The 23,165-nt window shown below is 40.9% G+C and overlaps 1 pseudogene; it reads left to right on the top strand.

Moving 5' to 3' along the window:
• Nucleotides 1-1,247: 1,247 nt before the first annotated feature.
• On the top strand, nucleotides 1,248-13,441 carry LOC149190215 (chalcone synthase 7-like; annotated as a pseudogene).
• The last annotated feature ends 9,724 nt before the right edge of the window (nucleotides 13,442-23,165 follow it).

Here is a 23,165-nt window from a genome sequence, read left to right on the forward strand (position 1 = left end):
ACTTTTAGAGTTGAGTGTATTGTTTTTGCATGTATATTAAAAGAAACTATTCATCTTAGAGAAAGAAGAAACAAAGGGCTTCTTCCATTACTTGAAAAATTAAAATGATCTTCAAAAATACAATGGATAAGGAAATACTTTCGAGTGCCTACAGTGCTCTAAAAAATCATAAGAATAGCTTCATGAATCTCATATTCAGCAAAGTGACTTAAAACAATTTAAAAGAAAGACGTTGTTTTTCTGATAATGAATCTAGAGATGCAAATTTTCTATTTGAAAGGTCAATAATATCACCTTTTGATTTTCCATTCCTTACAAAATTAATAGCTTCTTCTACATCATCATCGGAAATAGAAATAGGTGTACCTTCCTAGTCAAAGGATATATCAAATTCCCTTCGACGAAAAGTCTAAAGATCAAAAACATTCACATCATTTGGTGGAACCAAGCCAGAGAAAATCTGCCATTCTTGAAAATCATCTTCAAGATTCATTTCTTATTTGTTGTATGCATTGTTTTATACGTTGGCAGGTTTACAATGATGTTAATATATGGTATAGTGATGTTTATACCGTGTTAGGTTGATATATATATATATATATATATATATATATATATATATATATATACCATGATTGCTTTAAGTCACTAAAATGCAATATTTACGGAATGATGACATTGTTTATCCGTCCTCGCATACATCTGCGGGAAGGATTTATGCATAAACAGAAGAAGAATATACAACTCACAGTTGAAAATGTTTACTAAGAGAAGCACACTATTAGGACTGCACGACTCTTTCCACAGAAATGGAATTGAAAATGTGGTACATCAATGTTTGTATCACAACAATAACAAGAGAACGTTGGAGGAGAATGCACATCGAGTCCGAGTCCGTCATCTCTCTCCATGACTTGTTGGTCTTATTTAAACAATTATGACTCGCTACGGCGCATGCATCTTTCTCCATGCAACTCTCCTCTCCTCGCACGTGCATTACATTCGCACCTTAACCTGCACATGAATTATCTCCATCTTCCTTTCTTTGCTCCACATCTTGGACCACGGTCCTTATTTGGAAATGGAGTTGGGGGCCACGCCAGTGCTTGCTGGACCTCGCGCTATATAATAAAATTTTCATACTCACTCCAACATCCTTCATGGAAGCAAGCACCTACTAATCTCACATAAATCTTGCCTCTTTGTTGCTTAATTATTACACCAGAACAGTGGGCGAGCAAGAAAACATGACTGGAAATTTAGGTTTGGATTTAGAGGCATTCAGGAAGGCTAGGAGGGCAGATGGCCCCACCACCATCCTCACTATCGGCACTGCCGACCCCCAACTCTCTCCTCCCCTCCCCCCATGTCATGGACCATAGCAGTTACCCAAATTACTGTTGAAATTGTAATTTCAACTGTCGTGCAGTGCTAGCGACCATAAACAGTTTTTGGAAACCGCCAGTCTCTTATCGCACCACTTTTCACCAAGCAGTGGTATTCCTTGGAGGGCCAGCGATCACATCCAGCTGCTGACATGTGCCCGGAGCCACTGTTCCAAAACAGCCATTCCCCGGAGCATAAAGATCAGTCAGAAGCACCGCGTGATATAGTTTGACAACCGTCCGATGAAATCAACGGTTGCGTACAGACCTGCACCATGGATTAATTCATGAACTTGACGTGAAGTGAATTCCTATTGACCGCTGGTTTTGTCAGCAAAGTAATTTAATGAAATTTACTACGGGGTTGGTAAATGTAGGTAAGTTTTTTAATTTTATTAATTACGGGAGTATGGCATAGGAAAACATATTGTTATGTTTTAGTTTTTAGTTGCAGTTGCATATGCAATGTAAGGAGAGTAGACGCAGTAACGCCAAGAAAAAAAATTTATGCACAGCAGTGCGATTGTAATGGTGTAGTTGTTCATTGAAAAATGAGAGGGAGCACGCAACAGCGTTTGTTATGTTTTGTGGTTGCTCGTTGAGAGAAAACAGGAAGGGAATGCGTAGCAGCGCAAGTGAAATATAATGTAAGGTGAAAAAAAAAATGCAACAGCATAGAAGAGTGAATGAAAGGGAATGTACGCAGCAGCGAATGCCCTGTTTTGTTGTTCATTGAATAAGCGAATGTAATGTTTCTGTTTGTTGTTCATTTTGAGAAACGAAGGGGAGCACGCAGTGCGAATGTATTTGTTGTTCGTTGAAAATGCAATGAAATGCATATGCGCAGCAGCGCGAGTGTAATTTGTTTTTGTTGAGAAGACGAAGTGAAACGCAGCAGCGCGTGAGCAAGGAGTGAGTAAAGAAAAAGTTCTCACACAGTAGTGAATGTAAAAAGAAAACTTTTACACACAACAGTGTAAAGTTTTCAAGCTGAGACAACGAACGTTTTTTGGAACTGCATCTGAAGCAGTGTTTGGTTGTTATCCCTCTGTTAAGAGGAAGATCCTTTTGTAACAGGCAGTATTTATTAATGCGTAGAAATCCTTTTATGTGTGTTGTTAAAACTCTGTTCTGGAAACAATTTTTTTTTGTTCCACTGTGCTAAAAACAGAGTATTATTCTCTGTTCAGTAATTTGTTTGGAATTACCAAAAATTCCCAACATGGTATCAGAGCTTGTCCAGGGTCTTTGAGGGTGTAAAAGAAGCTGAAGGAAGGATTTCTTGCTGCAGCAGCTTCTCCGGCAGAGTGAAGACTCAGTCAAGAAAAAATCCAAGGTATTTCTCAACTCAGTTTTTGTGTTACTTCTGAAGACAATCAATTATTTAAATACACAGTCAAGTATTTTGAAGCATAGTTAAGAGTGCTAGAACACAAATGGCGAGGTCAAGGAAGAAAGTCTCCAATCCTCCTAAGGATGTGTCTCCCTCTACTACTAAAATAGAAGTCAATCAATTTGATGAGGCTCCAAGGTTCAATGGGAACTTTAATATATGGGAAGCAAAAATGAGGACTTTCTTACAGTCTCAAGGGATTGAAATTTGGGAATCAGTGATTGATGATAGCAGGATGGATAGAGAATCCAAGGAGTACAATGCAAAAGCAACAAAGACAATCTTGAATGGGCTACCTGATTCTGTAAAGAAGAATCTAGGAAAACATTCATCAGCAAAGGATATATGGGACAAACTTCATGACCTTCACTCAAAAGGAGCACTGACCATGACCATCAATCAAAAAGGAGATCCTGAACCCATCATAGAAGCTGAAAATGAGAATGATGACATCAAGGCTGAAGCAGACCTAGAAGATGAAAAGAATGAAAAGGACTTTGTAGAAGAACTCCTCGCTCAACTTATGACTACCATGGAAGAGATTAACAATTTGAAAAAGGAAAATGAGGCACTTAAGAAGATAGCTCCAATTGGTAACCAAGATCAAACAAGGAAGAAAGTTGACCTCATCAAGCTTCAAGTACAAGAAAGGGATGAAGAGCTTGCCAAGCTTAAGAAGGAATTTCATCAAAGCAAAAGGAAGCATCATGAAGAAGTCATATCCATGACAAATCAATTGAATAAAGCAAAGAAGCAGGAAAATACCTTGTCAAGTCAACTTGAACAAAGGCACAAGAGCGTGAACAAACTTGAAGAAGAGATTGGTCAGTACAAGGTAGAGGTCTCCTCCCTTAAGTCTCAATTACAAGAAGCTAAGAAACAGGCACAAGGAGCTGAGAAGAAAATGGAGAGCAGTCAAGCAAAGAATGAAGAAATCTTCAAAATGAAGTCAGATATCATCTCCCTTAAAATAGTAGCAGTTGAAGCTACTCGTAGCAAGGAAGAAACTGAGGAACAACTTGCAAAGAAGAATAATGAGTGTGAAAGATTGGAAGAAGAGATTGTCCTCCTCAGAAAAAAGGTTGAAGGGATGAACAAAATCATGAAGAGCTCTCAAGCCTTGGATGACATGCTCAGCTATCACAGATGTCCATCTGATAAATCAGGACTCGAGTATGCAGGTGAACCCTCAAACAAGAATGAAAATGCTTTAAGCAAAAGAGATGTGAAGAAGCCAGAAAGAAATTGTGATGCTCCTAGTTCCAGCAAAGGCAAGGAGAAAAATCAAGGCTACAATAGAAGAAATATTGCTCCAAGTAGAAAACCAACTCCAAAAAGAAATGTAGATGATATCAAAGAGGCAAGAGGCAATGGTTATCATCAAAGGATCTCAAGGCAGAAAGGCTTCAGAAGTACATCAAGGAAACCTCCATCTCCCAGGTACCAAAGTTCATTTTTTGGTTATTGTTATTCTTGTTCAAACTTTGGTCATATGGCAAAACACTGTAAAGCATCTCATAGAGATAGATGTTATAGTCTCCGACAACCTCCAAGAAACAATTTTACAGGAAGAAATCATGAAATCTTATTCATGAACAATGTAGAATGCTTCAAGTGTCATAACATTGGTCATATGGCACGTGATTGTAACTTAACATGGGCTCTTACACAAGCTAGAACCATGCAAAAGAAGAAAGTTACACAAGTATGGAGAAGGAAGGGAATACAATTTGAAAGTCCCTTGAGCTCTCCAACGAATCTAAGTTTTTTTTAGAAGACTCTGCCAAAAAGAGACGATGCATACAATGAGGGGGAGCCTGTAATTCTTCATCATTATCGCTGAAGCTATGAGTGAACGGGTTCTTATGAAATCCTTGCTGAACTATATTAACAGTTGAAACTAAAGGGGAGTGTTGAAATTGTAATTTCAACTGCCGTGCAGCGCCAGCGACCATAAACAGTTTTTGGAAACGGCCAGTCTCTTGTCGCACTGCTTTTCACCAAGCAGTGGTATTCCTTGGAGGGGCAGCGATCACATCCAGCTACTGACACATGCCCGGAGCCACTGTTCCAAAACAGCCGTTCCCCAAAGCATAAAGATCAGTCAGAAGGGCCGCATGATATGGTTTGACAACCGTCCGATGAAATCAATGGTTGCGTACAGACCTGCACCATGGAGTAATTCATGAACTTGACGTGAAGTGAATTCCTGTTGACTGTCGGTTTTGTCAGCAAAGTAATTTAATGAAATTTACTACGGGGTTGGTAAATGTAGGTAAGTTTTTTAATTTTATTGATTACGGGAGTATGGCATAGGAAAACGTATTGTTATGTTTTAGTTTTTAGTTGCATTTGTATATGCAATGTAAGGAGGGTAGACGCATCAGCGCCAAGAAAAAAAAATTATGGACGACAGTACGATTGTAATAGTGTAGTTGTTCATTGAAAAATGAGAGGGAGCACGCAGCAGCGTGTGTTATGTTTTGTGGTTGCTCGTTGAGAGAAAACAGGAAGGGAATGTGCAGCAGCGCAAGTGAAATATAATGTAAGGTGAAAAAAAAACGCAATAGCATAGAAGAGTGAATGGAAGGGAATGTACGCAGCAGCGAATGCCCTGTTTTGTTGTTCATTCAATAAGTGAATGTAATGTTTCTATTTGTTGTTCATTTTGAGAAATGAAGGGGAGCACGCAGTGCGAATGTATTTGTTGTTCGTCGAAAATGCAATGAAATGCATATGCGCAGCAACGTGAGTGTAATTTGTTTTTATTGAGAAGACGAAGTGAAACGCAGTAGCTCATGAGCAAGGAGTGAGTAAAGAAAAAGTTCTCACAAAGCAGTGAATGTAAAAAGAAAACTTTTACACACAACAGTGTAAAGTTTTCAAGTTGAGACACTGAAAGTTTTTTGGAACTGCATCTGAAGCAGTTTCTGGTTGTTATCCCATTAAGAGGAAAATCCTTTTGTAACAGGAAGTCTTTATTAATGAATATAAAGGTTTTATGTGTGTTGTTAAAACTCTATTCTCTAAACAATTTGTATTATTCTCTGTTCAATAATTTGTTTGGAATTACCATAAATTCCCAACCATTACTACTTCCGCGTCACCAACAACGAGCATATGACAGAGCTCAAACCACAAATTCGAGCGAATGTGTAAGAACTAAATCCCATCTACTCTCAATTTCCACCTCAGTATGAGTCGTTTAAATCATATGTGATGATAACATTGATCAGAAATAGAATTATAATGTCGCTCATGTGTGTGTTTGAACTTCTTCTTGCAGGCGACAAATCAGGAATAAAGAAGAGATATATGTACTTGACGGAGGAGATTCTAAAGGTGAATCCCAATCTATGTGACTACATTGTACTGAAGTTGGATGCACGGCAGGACATGGTTGTGGTGGAGGTGCCCAAGCTGGGAAAGGAAACACACTGGCAAGGCCATCAAGGAATGGGGGCAGCGCAAATCCAAGATCACTCATGTTGGGTATTTTTAATTGGAGAAAATACCAAAAACCAAATAAATTCAAACACACAGAGGCAATGCTCTGTTTTACCTCCACAGGATCTTCTTGTGCACAGACAGCTTAATTTTTTTACTGAGGAACAGAGTATTTCACCATAAAAGATTTCTATTCATTAAAACAAAAAAAATTCACTCTGTCTTCATATAAGAATTTACACTGCTGGAAAATTCCCAATAACTTTTACTGCTGTAAAACCTCCATTCACATTTACTGGTGTAAAACACTTTTACATACTGCTGTAAAAACAAAACTTACAGAGTTACAAAAAGGAACACGCACCACCATTTTCTTTATGCACTGCTTGTGCAAAAACCACACATGGTTTTCTTACACTTTTGTTTTACAATACCTAACAAGAGCATTACAATCTGTTCCTTATGATTGTGCATACAACTCTCTGTTCTATTTCGCTGCTGCGAACACACACACATTTTTCTTCCCGTGTGTCATACATAAAAAAATTAACACATAAAAACATGCCTATTAAAACATACAACTAACACACATAAAAAAAACTTTACGTGCCGTAAAAAAAAACATGAAACGTATACCATATGGGACATATGCCCATAATCAAAATTAAAGCCTCCACCTAATATCTACGAAGACACATTAAAGACCATTGATTCCACTACGGCGGTCAACGGAAAAATCATTCACTCCATGCAACAATCGATTTGACATGGGCCCGTGCACCTTCCGGAGATCAACGGCGGAGATTTCGTGCCCAGATCACTTGGCTGATCCAACGAGGTTCGCACACCAACCTCGGGCAAAACAAACGAACTTTACTGTCCGGGGAAAATGGTTTTGGGGGGTTCGTACAAGAGACGCGTGGCGGCAGGTGAGAGTGTTCGGAGGGCTCCAAGGAAAAACAGCCTTTGCCAAAAGGCGGTGCGAACAAGATAGGTGGTTTTGTTTGGTGGTATTCGGCTGCGTTGAAATTACACATTTAACACTCCCCTTTAATTTCAACAGCTAGGCATTCTGTCATACCCAGACACTTCCTCAAAAATTCGAAACTCTTCTGAACCAGTGGCTTTGTCAAGATGTCTGCAACCTGTTCCTGGGTCCTGCAATGTTCTAAGACAATTTCTCCATTGTTCACTAACTCTCTGATGTAGTGAAACCTTGTGTCGATGTGTTTCGTTCTCTTATGAAACACTGAATTCTTTGACAAAGCAATAGCTGAGCTATTGTCACAAAAGACCACTGTCGCTTTTGCCTGCTCCTGGCCTAAGCTTCTCAACATTCTTCTCATCCATACTGCCTGACATGCTGCTGCTGTCGCTGCCACATATTTTGCCTCTGCTGTAGATAATGCTACAATGGACTGCTTCTTAGAAGCCCATGAAATGGCTCCTAAACCCATGTTAAAAACATAACCGGAAGTGCTCTTCCGATCATCTACACTTCCAGCCCAATCGCTATCAGTGTATCCAATTAAATCTGAACTTTCTGAGGCATGATATAGAATTCCAAACATTTTGGTACCTTTGACATACCTCAAAATTCTCTTTGCTGCCTGCCAATGTGCCTCCTTTGGCCTCTCCATGAACCTGGAAATCAAACTAACAGCATACATAATATCAGGCCTAGTTGCTGTTAAATACATAAGGCTGCCCACAATGCTTTTGTACAGGCTAGGATCAAAATCCTTGCTGCTGTCCTCTCTGCTGAGTTTTAATCCCATCATTGTGGGAGTGATGGCTGCCTTGCATTCTTGCATGTTAAATCTGCCCAAAACTTGATTTACATATCTTGCTTGAGATATAAAAATTCCTTTTTCATTTTGATCTACTTCTATGCCTAAGAAGTATCTCAAGAAACCCATGTCAGTCATTTCAAATTCATTCTTCATGACTGATTTAAAATTCTCAATAAGATAAATATCATTTCCAGTGAAAATAACATCATCTACATACAAGACAACAATTAAAATTTTACCATCCTTTTCCTTGATGTAGACTGTGGGTTCTCCTTCACATTTGTCAAATTCATTCTCCAATAGATATGAATCTACCCTGTTGTACCATGCTCTTGGCGCTTGCTTCAGCCCATAAAGAGCTTTCTTCAATTTGCACACTTTGTGCTCTTCTCCTTTCTTCTCATATCCGAGAGGCTGTTCCACATAGACCTCTTCCATTAACACTCCATTTAGGAATGCTGATTTCACATCCATTTGGTAGACTTTCCATTTGTTTTGAGCTGCTATGGACAACACTGCTCTCACGGTTTCCATTCTTGCAACCGGGGCGAAAGTCTCCTCATAATCTCTCCCATACTGCTGCTTGTACCCCTTGACAACCAGCCTTGCCTTGTGCCTTTCTATCTTGCCTTCAGCATTGCTTTTGGTCTTGTAGACCCATTTCACACCAATGACTTCTTTGCCTTTTGGTAACTCAACCAAATCCCATGTTTTGTTTCTCTCTATGGCATTCATCTCCTCATCCATAGCTTCTATCCATTTCCTATCTTTAATAGCTTCTTCAAAATGGATAGGATCATCAACATGACAATACAAGGCAAATAAGGAATTCATTCCCTCATCATAAATGTCACTTAGATTTCTAAACTTCTTACCTCTTTCACTTGGTGTGCAAGTGCTTGAAGATGCACTTGAGTTTCCTCCTTGTGGTGTGCTTGGAGAAGCACTCTCATTGATCCTCAATGGTGTACCTTGCTGTCCTTGTGTTGGTGCTGCTGTTTGGGGATTCATTTCAGCCACCTCCTCTTCATCCTCATCATGAGACAAACAGCTTTTAATGTTCACTGTTTTCTCTATGCTTCCATCCCAAGCTTCCTCTTCAATGAATTGAACATCCCTGCTGACAAAGAACTTCTTGGTAGATGGAATGTACAGCCTGTAGGCTTTGGATTCCTCACTGTATCCAATGAAGATGCATTTCTCCCCTTTGCTGTCCAACTTCCTCCTTAGCTGATCCGGAATGTGTGCATAGGCCACACACCCAAAAACTCTCATGTGGGTGACTCCTTGCTTTCTCCCACTCCATGCCTCTTCTGGCACTTTGTTCATGACTGCCTTTGTAGGACACCTGTTCAGAATATACACTGCACAATGTACAGCTTCAGCCCAATACTCATTTGGCAAATGCTTTGCCTTCAACATGCTCCTTGCCATCTCCATGATGGTTCTGTTCTTCCTTTCAGCAACTCCATTTTGCTGTGGGGTGTACCGAGTTGTAAACTGTTTATGAATTCCATTTTCTCTACAAAACTTTAGGAATTCATTGGAGATATACTCACCTCCTCTATCAGTTCTCAATACTTTTATGTGCAGCCCACTTTGGTTCTCCACAAGTGCTTTGAAGTTTTGGAATTTCTCAAAGACTTCACTTTTGTTCTTGAGGAAATATATCCAAGTCTTTCTTGTAAAATCATCAATGAATGTCAAGAAATATAGGCTGCCAGCTAATGATGGAGCTTGCATTGGTCCACACAAATCTGAGTGGATAATCTCTAAGGGTGCCTTTGCCCTTATGCTTTTCCCTGATGGAAAACTCTCTCTATGTTGTTTGCCCAATATACAACCTTCACAAAGGCTGTCCAGCTTCTCTATCAATGGTAATCCCTTTACCATTCCTTTTCTGCTCAATAAGTTTAGACCTCCAAAATTTAGATGCCCGAATCTCAAGTGCCATAACCAGTTCTCATCCTTTGGCACGCTTTGGAAGGCCTCTTGGGTGACTGCTGCCATTTCCCTTTTGTTTTTCATGTCTGCCCGGATTCGGAGAGGAAACATCCTGTTCCTTGTCATCTTCACTTCAGCAATGCATCTTTTGCTGGGTGGTATGTCCATGATGGTGCACACATCATTTACAAAGTAAACATTGTAACCCTTTTGGATAAGTTGTCCAACACTCAATAGGTTACATCTCATTCCGGGGACATAGTATACATCTGCTATGGTTTTCCTTTCTCCTTGTTTTGTAAATATTTTTACCTCCCCTTTTCCCATAACAGACACTTTACAATCAGTTCCTAGTGTGACCTCTGATTTCAAATTCTGATTTAAGGCTGAAAAGAGGGCTATATTCCCTGTCATATGGTTGCTGCAACCTGAGTCTAAAAACCATATGTCTTCACTATGTGTTTCAGCCATGTTACAAGCTAACAGGACATTTTCTTGACTGCTGTTTTCTCTTGTAACATTTGCACTTTGTCTGCTATTCATATCATGTTGTTTCTTTCTACAATCACTAGCATAATGTCCATACTTTTTGCAATAATAGCATTAAACATTAGATTTATCATACCTTTGTACTTGAGCCTGATACTGTTCTCTTTGTTGGTTGCTGCCTTGACCTTGGTTCTGATTTGGATTGCTGCCTCTTCCTTGTGCATTTGATGGGCTGTTCCTTCCACCTCTGTTCTGGCTTCTGCCTCTTCCTCTTCGGTTTCCTCTTCCTTGACCCCTTCCTCTTCCAAAGGACATCTGGGTCTTGAAGGCTTGCTCAAGGGATGAGTTTTCATTCCTACTCAACCTCTGCTCATGAGTTATCAGTGATGCATGTAGCTCATCAACTGAATATTTTGAGAGATCCTTTGTCTCTTCAATGGTGGTGACTATGGCATCGAACCTTGAGGGTAAGACCCTCAATATTTTCTCCACTATTCTTCTATCTTCAATTGTTTCTCCATGAGTTCTCATTTGTGTGATTACACCAATCACATGAGTGAAGAATGAGTCAATGTTATCTGACTCCTTCATGTTCAAGTTTTCAAAATCCTTTCTCAGCATTTGCAATTTTGCTGTCTTCACTCTCTCCATGCCTTGATAGGCTGTCTTGAGAGTTTGCCATGCTTCATGTGATGTTGTAGCTGCTGCTATCCTTGGGAATATACTCTGGTCCACTGCTTGATACAACAAGACAATGGCCTTTGCATCCTTCTTCCTATTAAGCTTCAGCTGATCCTTCTCTCCCTGAGTTAATGCATTGAACTCAGTTTCATCTGCTGGTTCCTCAAACCCATATTCTACTAGTTCCCATATATCTTGAGCGATGAACAAAGCTCTCATGGTTATAGACCAGTAGTCATAGTTCTTCCCATTAAAGTGTGGGAGCTGGGTGTTGAACATACCCATGCTTGTGCTTGCCATTCCTTGCATCTTGAACTATGGTTTTAAATCCTTGACTGTGATTTTTTTAAAACTAACTGTCTTCAGCAATAACAAGAGAAATGCTTTTGGGGAATACCTGAATCATTCGCTGTCTGAGTCTTCTGTCTGCCTGAGAGGTTTTGCTGCAGCAACAACCTTCTCCCTTCAGCTTCTTTGTCTCCTACAAAGAGCCTAAGCCTTGCTCTGATACCACTGTTGGGTATTTTTAATTGGAGAAAATACCAAAAACCAAATAAATTCAAACACACAGAGGCAATGCTCTGTTTTACCTCCACAGGATCTTCTTGTGCACAGACAGCTTAATTTTTTTACTGAGGAACAGAGTATTTCACCATAAAAGATTTCTATTCATTAAAACAAAAAAAATTCACTCTGTCTTCATATAAGAATTTACACTGCTGGAAAATTCCCAATAACTTTTACTGCTGTAAAACCTCCATTCACATTTACTGGTGTAAAACACTTTTACATACTGCTGTAAAAACAAAACTTACAGAGTTACAAAAAGGAACACACACCACCATTTTCTTTATGCACTGCTTGTGCAAAAACCACACATGGTTTTCTTACACTTTTGTTTTACAATACCTAACAAGAGCATTACAATCTGTTCCTTATGATTGTGCATACAACTCTCTGTTCTATTTCGCTGCTGCGAACACACACACATTTTTCTTCCCGTGTGTCATACATAAAAAAATTAACACATAAAAACATGCCTATTAAAACATACAACTAACACATAAAAAAAACTTTACGTGCCGTAAAAAAAAACATGAAACGTATACCATATGGGACATATGCCCATAATCAAAATTAAAGCCTCCACCTAATATCTACGAAGACACATTAAAGACCATTGATTCCACTACGGCGGTCAACGGAAAAATCATTCACTCCATGCAACAATCGATTTGACATGGGCCCGTGCACCTTCCGGAGATCAACGGCGGAGATTTCGTGCCCAGATCACTTGGCTGATCCAACGAGGTTCGCACACCAACCTCGGGCAAAACAAACGAACTTTACTGTCCGGGGAAAATGGTTTTGGGGGGTTCGTACAAGAGACGCGTGGCGGCAGGTGAGAGTGTTCGGAGGGCTCCAAGGAAAAACAGCCTTTGCCAAAAGGCGGTGCGAACTAGATAGGTGGTTTTGTTTGGTGGTATTCGGCTGCGTTGAAATTACACATTTAACAACTCATCTCATTTTCTAACAAAGCTAACAGCTAACAAAGCACGGAGCCAACTATCAGCTAACAAAGCTTCTGGGTCTCTGCTCCAACGTTAAGAGAGTCATGATGTACCAACAGGGTTGCTTCACTGGAGACACGGTTCTCCGCGTTGCTAAATATCTGGCAGAGAATAACTGGGGAGCTCGGGTTCTAGTCATGTACCTTTTGTGGCCCCTCCGACACTCACCTCGAGAGCATGGTCGACCAACCACTCTTCGGCGACGGTGTATCTGCAACCATTGTGGGAGCCAATCCCATCCTGGAAATGGAGAAGCCCTATTTCGAGCTCTTATGGACTGCGCAGACCATTATTCTCGATAGCGGTGGAGCCATCGACGGTCACCTGAGACAAGTGGGCCTTACCTTCCACCTTCTCAAAGACTTTCCGGGCCTCATCTCCAACAATATAGAAAAGAGTTTAGTGGACGCCTTCCAGCACTTCAGAATCTCCGACTAGAACCAATTATTCTGGATCGCGCAGCCAGGAGCCCTTGCCATTCTGGATCAGGTGAAGGGAAAGATGAATTTGGATCCCAAGAAACTGAGAGCAACGAGGAAAGTACTGATCGAATACGGAAACATGTCGAACGCGTGCGTGCTGTTGATCTTGGACGAGATAAGGAAGTTGTCTCTGCAGAATGGATGTTCCATAATGGGAGAGGAATTGCATGCGGGAGTTCTGTATGGATTCTGTTCGGGCCTCACCGTCGAAACGAGTGTCTTCAAGAGCGTTCCCCTACTGCTCCGCAGTGATTGATTAAATCAGGAAGGAAGACTAACTCCTTCCCAAGTAAATAAAGCGTGCTTTCTCAGTCATTGAACTTAAGCATTTGCTTTGCGTGAATAGCGGTATCATCTCTTTACATATCATATCGCCCTTTCCCATTATGTAATGTAACTCAAATTGTGAAATAAAGTTCTTTATGTATGGAAATGGTTTCCAAATTATTAAGTTCGCTTTTCTTCACGGTATAAGAAATAAAGATTTTTTTGGTATATTTAAATAATATTTTTTTAATCATAAATATAAAATTGTGAGTATTAAAATATAATAAGACATATTTTTTTATTATAAAATCATAAGTGACATAATAACACTTACACATTTTGGTCGATCTTTTTTAAAAAAAAATTAACCAAAAAAACAAAGTAATATATAAAGTTGCATCTTTAATTTTCATTGTATTAACTATATTATTTATAATATTATAATACTAGCGATTGCACCATATGTTGTAAAGGAAATGTGGTAAGGCATAAATTCCATAGAAATGGTGCCATATAAAAAATGAGTGAAAATAAAAATTAGTAAACAAAATGTCATTCAAAGCTAGAATATAAAGAAAAATCGCTTCCATTATGACAAATTGACAGATCCTATAACTTTTCCAACAGAGATTGCTTCTTAATTTTCAAAAATCGTCTTTCAAGTTCCAATAGCAAACATTTGATATATTTTGAAAAGATACAGGTAGTAAATAAACTAATATTAATTCATGGACAATATGGTGACTATCTTTCCAAATGTAAATTTGCATCATAGCTGCACAAATTCCATACATCACCACGTATAAATTCGGAGAATAAATGTCCGATAATTCATATGAGGCTTGACTAGAATGATCATCACCCTCTTCCCTTAACTATTTTGACATCAATTAGGTCTTGAATCCATTATCCCCTCAATTACAATTAAATACATGAAACAACCATGAGAATAACCTCTCATAGAACCATGCTTATAACCAACATTAAACCATGAAAATAGAAATGAAATAATAGCCACTAAAGTCACATATTAAAAAGTACAAAAACAAGAGAAATTATCTTTTATTAAACATAAGAAAATCCGACCAGGTTCAGGAATTCCACGTACCACCAAACCGTAGACATGGCTGAACCAAATATTTCTTTCAACCAATCACCCTCGTGTCATATTCCAAGCATGAGTGTGGGATCTCATGGATAAAACAATCCAAAAAAAACCAAGGGAATCCATAGTTTAAACCACCTCCACCCTCACCAAACTGTGATCTCACCAAAATTGGCACCGAGATAAAAAAAACCAAAATGAGCTAGGAACGCTTCCAAACTCCATCACTATCCTTGAGGAATTTTCCGTCTCCTTGTCTCTCAGGATTTACTGCAATCCACACTGGATCACTAGGCCCTAAAGCGAGACACCAGTCTCTCTGGCCTTAACGCAATCCACATCGGATCAGTATGTCGTAAACCAATATTCCACCCTCAAACTTTACTATGTATCCCACCAAAATTGGTCAAGGGATTCCTAGGTCTTTGGAAATTTTCCTAAGACTACCTCCGCCTCGGATTTCAAAACCATCCGGCAATTCCAAAGCTCAAAATCAAGAAAAAAATCCCATCACACCATGGTTGTCTAGAAAAAGGAAAGACTAGGTTGAAAACCACTGTCATAACACAACAAAACCATGCCACTGACAACAAGGGAACCATACGCCAACATGAAAAGGCATGCATGTCAAACCAGCTACGAAATCACTCATACAATATGTTATCTACAATCCTATTGAAGCTGCTTGATCCTCCTATTCCTTACTTGATCTTTGCTTTCAATTCCTTTTCCTTGTCCTTCCTTTGCTTTCTTTTCCCTTCCTTGCTCCAAAGCTGAGCAAAAGCTTGTCAACTAATCCTCAGAAGCCTTTTTATCAATAAGGCCTCTATTTTCTTCATTTTCCATTATTTTCCTTCAATTTCCTCCTCACATGCAACCTGTGACCTTTCAACTTCGTTTTCTCCTAATTTCCATTATTTTCATAAATAAATGTGCCAAAATAACTTTTGCCTTTTTAATTCCTTAGCCATTTCATTTTCCAATTTACCTTAGCCATAAACACATCGAGTGATGCCCATTATAATATCTTTGCCCAACATTCAGGTTGGAATGAGTGTCCCTTAACCGTTGTCTTATTTTTCCTTTATTAATTTTTATTACATGAACTTTCAACCAGGGGTTGTTACAAACCCCTCCTATCACGCCCCTACACCTGCGGTAGTCTTTCAACCGCTTATAGCGAGGTGCGGCACCACCAAACACTTCCTTTTCACCAATACTAATGTTCATGGACTACGCCTAATTCACCTTTCCTTAGTTTGTGTTTCGCAACCAAGTATTATTAATGTGCCTTTATACCAATGAACACCCATACACATTCATTATCAACAACATTAAACAAGAGAAATGCACAACAGTATAAAGGGAGGGGCAACTCCCTGCAATATGAGTCTGCCCGAATATCAATATATGTATAATTTTCCACTTTTACAAAGTATAGACTAAGTCCTTGGGAAACCCCAAATTATACTTAGCCAAATTTCCAACTTCGGCAAACTCGGTTGCCCAGCTCATCGGCACCTCCGCATGGTCGCCGCACGACTCACCAACCCGTCATTCACCTCATCGCACGTCTTCGCCGGTTCGCTCTTCGTTTGGTTGCAAACGCCCAAACCGTGTACACCTGCCCACCCGCAGTCCCACTTGCCAACTCTTGACAAATGCCCAAATCGTGTGACCAGCACATAGTACCACCAGCCCAACTCTACGACCTCTGGTTCCAACATTCATTCACCTTCGTGCACACTTGCACGATGGGCGGGCGCTCACCTGAGTCGCCAAGACACCCACGCCAAGTCGTCGCACAATTCGAGCACCACACGTTCACCGTGCACGCCTCACCCGACCACCGGGCGCACCTTCGCCCGCACCTTCGTTCACAACAAGTCCAACGCTTCTTCGTGCACGACCGCCCAAGAACGGGCGCATAAGAACTGTGCCTTTCCTCCTTGCCTTATGCGCACTTAGACCTGTGCTCCTCTCACTTGTGCGAAGATGTCAAGGTCGAATGTGATGCCTTTGAACGCTCAACGCATCACATATATATATGCATCGCAAATGTAGGTGGGCTGCCCAGCCGACCGCCCAACCTATGCTACGCACACCCCTTGAACGCCTTTGCAAAGTCGGCCTCACCCCTCCATCGTTGGTCGGCCAACCCGTATCACAATGTGGTCCAAACATGGGTATAAACACTCCATCGCATATTCATTATGTCGCAAGTCATCGTGCAGCCTGACTCGCTGTTCTGCCCGTGCGCCCCCGGGTCGTGCAGCCCAACTCGCCGTGCATGCCCGCGTGCATGTGCCCGGTTCGCCCGCGCACCCGAGGACGTTACATCCTCCTCCACCTGAAATCGTTGTCGTCCTCGACAACATATCATCCTAGTAGCCATCCACCAAGATCATCAATATCCATGATGTCAACTCCTCCACACACTGCAAACATCCCTGCAACATATGTCGAACCACTGTCTCCATCATGTCTTGCCTCGGCAACCATCTGTCACCAAGGTAACCATACCAAGGTATACACCTCATCAGTATGTCATACATCAGAGATCATCTCAATCCATGATCATCGACCACCCTGTCACAATCTCCACATGCTGCTCTCCATCATGGAAGGCTGGCCCCTCCATCCAAGCTACATGCCTACTGCAACATCTTGTGTCAACCTCATCATGTGTCGTCCTCATGTGAACTGCTGCCATGATACTCCAACAAATGCTAACACATCTCTGCACACTACTAGTCCCCATGTTTGAACTAGTTGGGTAGCTAATACAACCGTCACGCTCAAACCATGAGAGTGAACATCCTCATGCCATCATCAGTCGTTTCTCAGAACATGCTGTCACATCCTTAACTCGATCAAGAGTCCATCTCCTATACAAGTAAGCCATGCTCAGGCCCATGAAGTAGTCCTCATCTCATCTGCAACATGTTGTCCATGATGTTTGGTGTCAATGTGTTGCATGAAATCAGCCACATCTATCCCAACATCATCCATATGTGTATCTCCTCCATATGAAGAGATCATCTCATCAATTTCCAACTATCGGTGTGCCACATCCAGGTCCATGAAGCAACCTCCATCATATCTGTAATGTGTCATCCCTAAAGTCTGCCATAGAAACAAGCACACACCTGTCTCATCTATCCATGTGCTGCCCATGATCATAGATCAATTAGCTCCCAAGTGTCAAAAGTAGTTGAGTCTCGGCTCAACCCATGCCCAAGTGTTGCCACCAAGGCATCATCATCATCGTAACTCCATCAATCCAAAGTGTCTCATATCGATCTTCCACATCAAGTCACTCTTTCAAGCCATTCCCATACATGTACTTGAAAGTATGCACCCCATCCTGCATCAAAGTCTCTGACCTCAGCTCCTCAATGCATCAAATCTTCTAAGTCCACCACGTATGAAGTCCCCAAAAGTCACAACAATCTCATGTCATCATGAGCTCCATAAGCCATACCCAACCAACATCCAGCAAGCATACAAGTCTCGGCCCAAAGGTCTCTGCAAGATGCCTCAGCTCTCCATGTAGTAGGAATGCTCCATAGTCTGCTCACAACTCCATCCAAGTCCATGGCCTTGTTGTACATAAGTGCACAACCTCTCCATCGGCTCATAAGTAATAAGTCTCCATGTCACATCAGCAAATCCACCTGCACAACATCCCTACCTTAGCACTCCTCATTGGATGTCCATAAGTGACACCTCTACAAGTGCTCCTGCATCATGTCCCTGCATAAGACTGCCATGCTCCATGTCTCCAACCTGATGTCCATGACTAAGTTGCCCATGTAGTCCAACCAAGTAGACCCATCACAACAATCAGTCATCCTTATCCAAGTCTGCAATCTTTGGTCTAGTGAACTCGGTCACCCAACCATATCAACATCATCATGAGTCCCTTGCATCATAGCTTCCTCCACTGAAGGTTCCACCAATACTATCTCTTGGTCTCGGCCATGAGAAGTCCACCCAAGCATCATCATACCTCAAGAGTGTGCCCTCCAATATGTCCATGAGTCATGCTGGGCACTTAGCCAAAGTGGCTAAAACATGACCCACTCCTCCACAACAATCATCATGTTCCTCCCTTGTCACGGGCCTTTGCACCTTCTACCATAAGGTCACAAACAACCCCAACAAGTCCTGCAACAATCAACAATCCTTGCCTTTCGTCATCATCATGAGGTTCCTCCAAATGAGTATCCTCATTCATCCATGTCTGCAAGCTGCACGATCCTGGTCCAACTTGATCAGTCTCAAGTTCATCCTCCATCATGGTCACATCTTCAACTATCACCGCTTCCTCTTCCTTGATAGCACAATCTGCAACTTCATCTTGCTCCATTGTCCAACCAAGTTGAAGAAGTTTGTCTTCAACATTCTTTTCCAAGACTTCAAGTTCCTTTCGAATCCGGGGATTCTCTTCTTTCAACCTCTTCAACCTATATAAGGTAAGCAAGAGCTTCCCTTCGCATTCTTCCAAACCTGCCATGTCTTGATGTTCAACTTGGTCCAAGCACTAAGATTCACCTCTGTTAAACCTGTTTCACCGTTCACCAACTTCACCAAGTTCCCTGCAACCATGAACCGACCCTTGTTCCACTTGTATGTGAAACCAGCTTCCTTCACCTGCAAGTACCTGCTTCCACTGTCACTTCGTCACGAGCAACCTTGCTCACCAACTCCAATCGAGCTCTGAACCCTACACCTATGGTAGTCTTTCAACCGCTTATAGCGAGGTGCGGCACCACCAAACACTTTCTTTTCACCAATACTAATGTTCATGGACTACGCCTAATTCACTTTTCCTTACTTAGTTTGTGTTTCGCAACCAAGTATTATTAATGTGCCTTTATACCAATGAACACCCATACACATTCATTATCAACAACATTAAACAAGAGAAATGCACAACAATGTAAAAGGAGGGTCAACTCCCTGCAATATGAGTCTGCCCGAATATCAATATATGTATAATTTTCCACTTCTACAAAGTATAGACTAAGTCCTTGGGAAACCCCAAATTATACTTAGCCAAATTTCCAACTTCGGCAAATTCGGTTTCCCAGCTCGTCGGCACCTCCGCACAGTCGCCGCATGATTCACTAACCCGTCGTTCACCTCCTCGCACGTCTTTGCTAGTTCGCTCTTCGTTTGGTTGCAAACGCCCAAACCGTGTACACCCGCCCACCCGTAGTCCCACTTGCCAACTCTTGACAAATGCCCAAATTGTGTGAATAGCACGTAGTATCGCCTGCCCAACTCTACGACCTCTGGTTCCAACCTTCATTCACCTTCGTGCACACTTGCACGATGGGCGGGCGCTCACCCGAGTCACCAAGACACCCACGCCAAGTCGTCGCACAATTCGAGCGCCACATGTTCACCGTGCACTCCTCATCCGACCACCGGTCGCACCTTCGCCCGCACCTTCATTCACAATAAGTTCAACGCTTCTTCGTGCATGACCGCCCAAGAATGGGCGCATAAGAACTGCGCCTTTCCTCCTTGCCTTATGCGCATTTAGACCTGCGCTCCTCTCACTTGTGTGAAGATGTCAAGGTCGAATGTGATGCCTTTGAACGCTCAATGCATCGCAAATGTAGGTGGGCTGCCCAGCCGACCGCCCAACCTATGCTACACACACCCCTTGAATGCCTTTGTAAAGTTGGCCTCACCCCTCCATCGTTGGTCAGCCAACCCCCATCGCAATGTGCTCCAAACATGGGTTTAAACACTCCATCTCATATTCATTATGTCGCAAGCCTTCGTCGCAAGTCATCGTGTAACCTGACTCGATGTTCTGCTCGCGCGCGCCCGGGTCGTGCAGCCCAACTCGTTGTGCACGCCCGCGTGCCTGTGCCCGGTTCGCCCGTGCACCCAAGGACGTTACACCTCCCCCTTGGAGAACACTGTCCTCGGTGTTAAACCACACCAAGACCTCAACAAAACCACTTAAAAGAAAATATACTTCCCATGAAGCTTTATAACTTAGCTTGTTCTAGTATTTACAATGAATGACCTCCTCAAAAGTAAAACATCATGGAAACATCACAACATACTACATACTAGAGCTTTATAACATAGCTCATTATGGTATTTACAATAACCACATATACACATATGCACATTTGCTAAACTAGCAAATAAATGGATACGATGCCTGTATCAATCAACAAGGGAATCCATAGGATCACACCTCCACCCTCAAAGTAGTACCAGGATTCACCTCCTTCCCAGGAAGTCCAGAATCTATTGTGAAAGCCAAAGTCTGCATCAATGTACAATGCTATAATCCCTTGCTACATCCCCCCTCAGCAAACAATTACCAGCTCATTGTTCTAGGGCACACTCCCAATGTGCATCTGATTCCATCTCGTAATGCTAATTACCAAAACAAATTCATCCCCATCCTTCCCTTTTCTACTACACAGTCCCTCGGGAAATCTGGTCATCCCTTCCATCACTTACATCGCTAATGGATGGACCTTGAGGACACGGAGGATGAAATCAATACACATGTCACTTTTTAAAGAATAATTCAAGAAAAAAAATATAAAATAAAATAAAATTGATTCATTTTTCATACAATTTTCAAGCCCAAACCATGAAGGCCACTTTCATTCATAAACAATTAAACTTCTCACTTCAAACTCTCACCGTCACCACAATAAAATCACCTTCAACAATCTTTGATCACTGATCAATCCACCATCCACCTTTGAACAATCTACAACCAACAACTCTCAACTCTTGCAAATTCTATTCTCATATAGAATTAGGACTGATATTTTTAGCTATTTATCTTAGAGACTTAATTTTCACTCATCATAGGTTTTGACCTCATTAAGTTCTTGTGTTTCTATTTCTTGAATGTCCCCATGGTGTGCACAAAAAATATTCAATCTCTGATATGCAGTCTCTATGAGAAAAAATGAGCTTAACTATCCAAATTGCAATTTTGGAATTTTACAGATTTATCTATGACTTTCAAAATTTGGTTATCTCCAAATTTAGCTAAAGTGCTAAATTTTCCTCCCACTTTGTTCATTCCACCATCCTAGCTACCAACTCACTCATACTTACTTTATACCAATTTTAATGCTTTACTACTTTGGTGAATTTAATTAAATAGGGCACATAATGCCAAATTTTAAAAGTTGTCAACCCGTTCACACAACATATAGTCCCAGCGCTTTGTTCTAGCCCCAAAAGTCTTATCCACTATCTATTCAAAATTTTTGTGTCACACGCCAAAAATACCAATACAACCTTCAAATTAAAAAAAATAAATAAAAAAAATTATACATGTATCCACAATACTCCTTCCACTAATTGTTCTCTTCTCCTTTTCCAAAGATCTCGTAGATGGGCTACTTGTTAAGAGGTTTAGAACCTTTAGCTATGTCTCTTTGTTATTGTGCTACTCAATTCCTCTCCGTTTGAAAAGCTTAAAATTTAAGTTACGCCCCTACTCCAATGCATTTCTATGGTAATACTTATGCCTATGAGGAAAATACCTATCTACTCCATGGTATATTTGGCCAAAGCACCTAATGCTAATATTATATGCACCCCTTGATCATTGAGTATTATATTTCGATTTTTCTTATCATAGGGTGTTAATATTATGCCTATCCATGGAGGCTTACGCGAAGGGGATCCTCTTTGTGATATGGAGTGGTTTACAAATGTTATTATGTAACATTACCAATGAGGGTGTTTATGTTTTATTAGGTCATACAAGCACACATTATAAGGGTGTTTATGTTTTATTAAGTCATACAAGCACACATTATACCCACCTGAAGCCTGGTTATACGAACTTTATTGTTTTAATTGCCATGTACTACTCATACGAGGTTCCTTTCTCACTGGGTAATTATTCGCTCACATTCAAGTAATTTCATTTTTATTTTATTTGTTTTTGTGACTCCGGCCTTCGCTCTAATCTATCTATCCCTGTTATTTCAAGGTTTGCCACACAAACAGTTTATGTTCTTGGCGTGAAGGTTTTTCCCTTTCTTTCAAAAAGAGAAATCATAGAACAACTAAATGGTTTCGACGTCCTTTCCTTCGGAAGCGAATACAAGGTAAGCGCATAATTTTTTATTTTTTATTTATTTTTATCAGTGGTGCAGTTGTGGTGTTCTTCTTAAGGATCCCCTATCCTTGGTTTATTTGTTTGGACTACTGTAGAAATTTCCACACTTGGTCACCCTTTTCACTTTATGGGTTTTTGATTTTTTTTTCTTTTCCCCAACCTACTATTTCTCAGATTGTATTCGCAAGAAGCTAATGGTGCCTCGTCTCTTTCTTGTGTATAGGTAGGAGTATACACGTCGGCTTTTACCCAAAACAAGTATAAAATTTAGTTCCTCTGTTCTAACTTTTACCCTACTAGTTCAAACTTTGAGCAATAGAATAATTGATACTCTTGTCTCTCTGTCACGCAGGTACCAGAACAACCTTGAATTAATTCTTCCCCCACGCGGTTGGGTACCACAATAGTCACTTATTTTTAGTTCCTATTGTTTTCAGGTCAATTATATTCCACTCTCAGTAGCTCGATTCAGACCCA

Source organism: Pinus tabuliformis, chromosome 3_1 (genome assembly GCF_031772625.1).
Source record: "Pinus tabuliformis cultivar Carrire ecotype Pingquan chromosome 3_1, CPIR1, whole genome shotgun sequence".
Classification (NCBI taxonomy): domain Eukaryota; kingdom Viridiplantae; phylum Streptophyta; class Pinopsida; order Pinales; family Pinaceae; genus Pinus; species Pinus tabuliformis.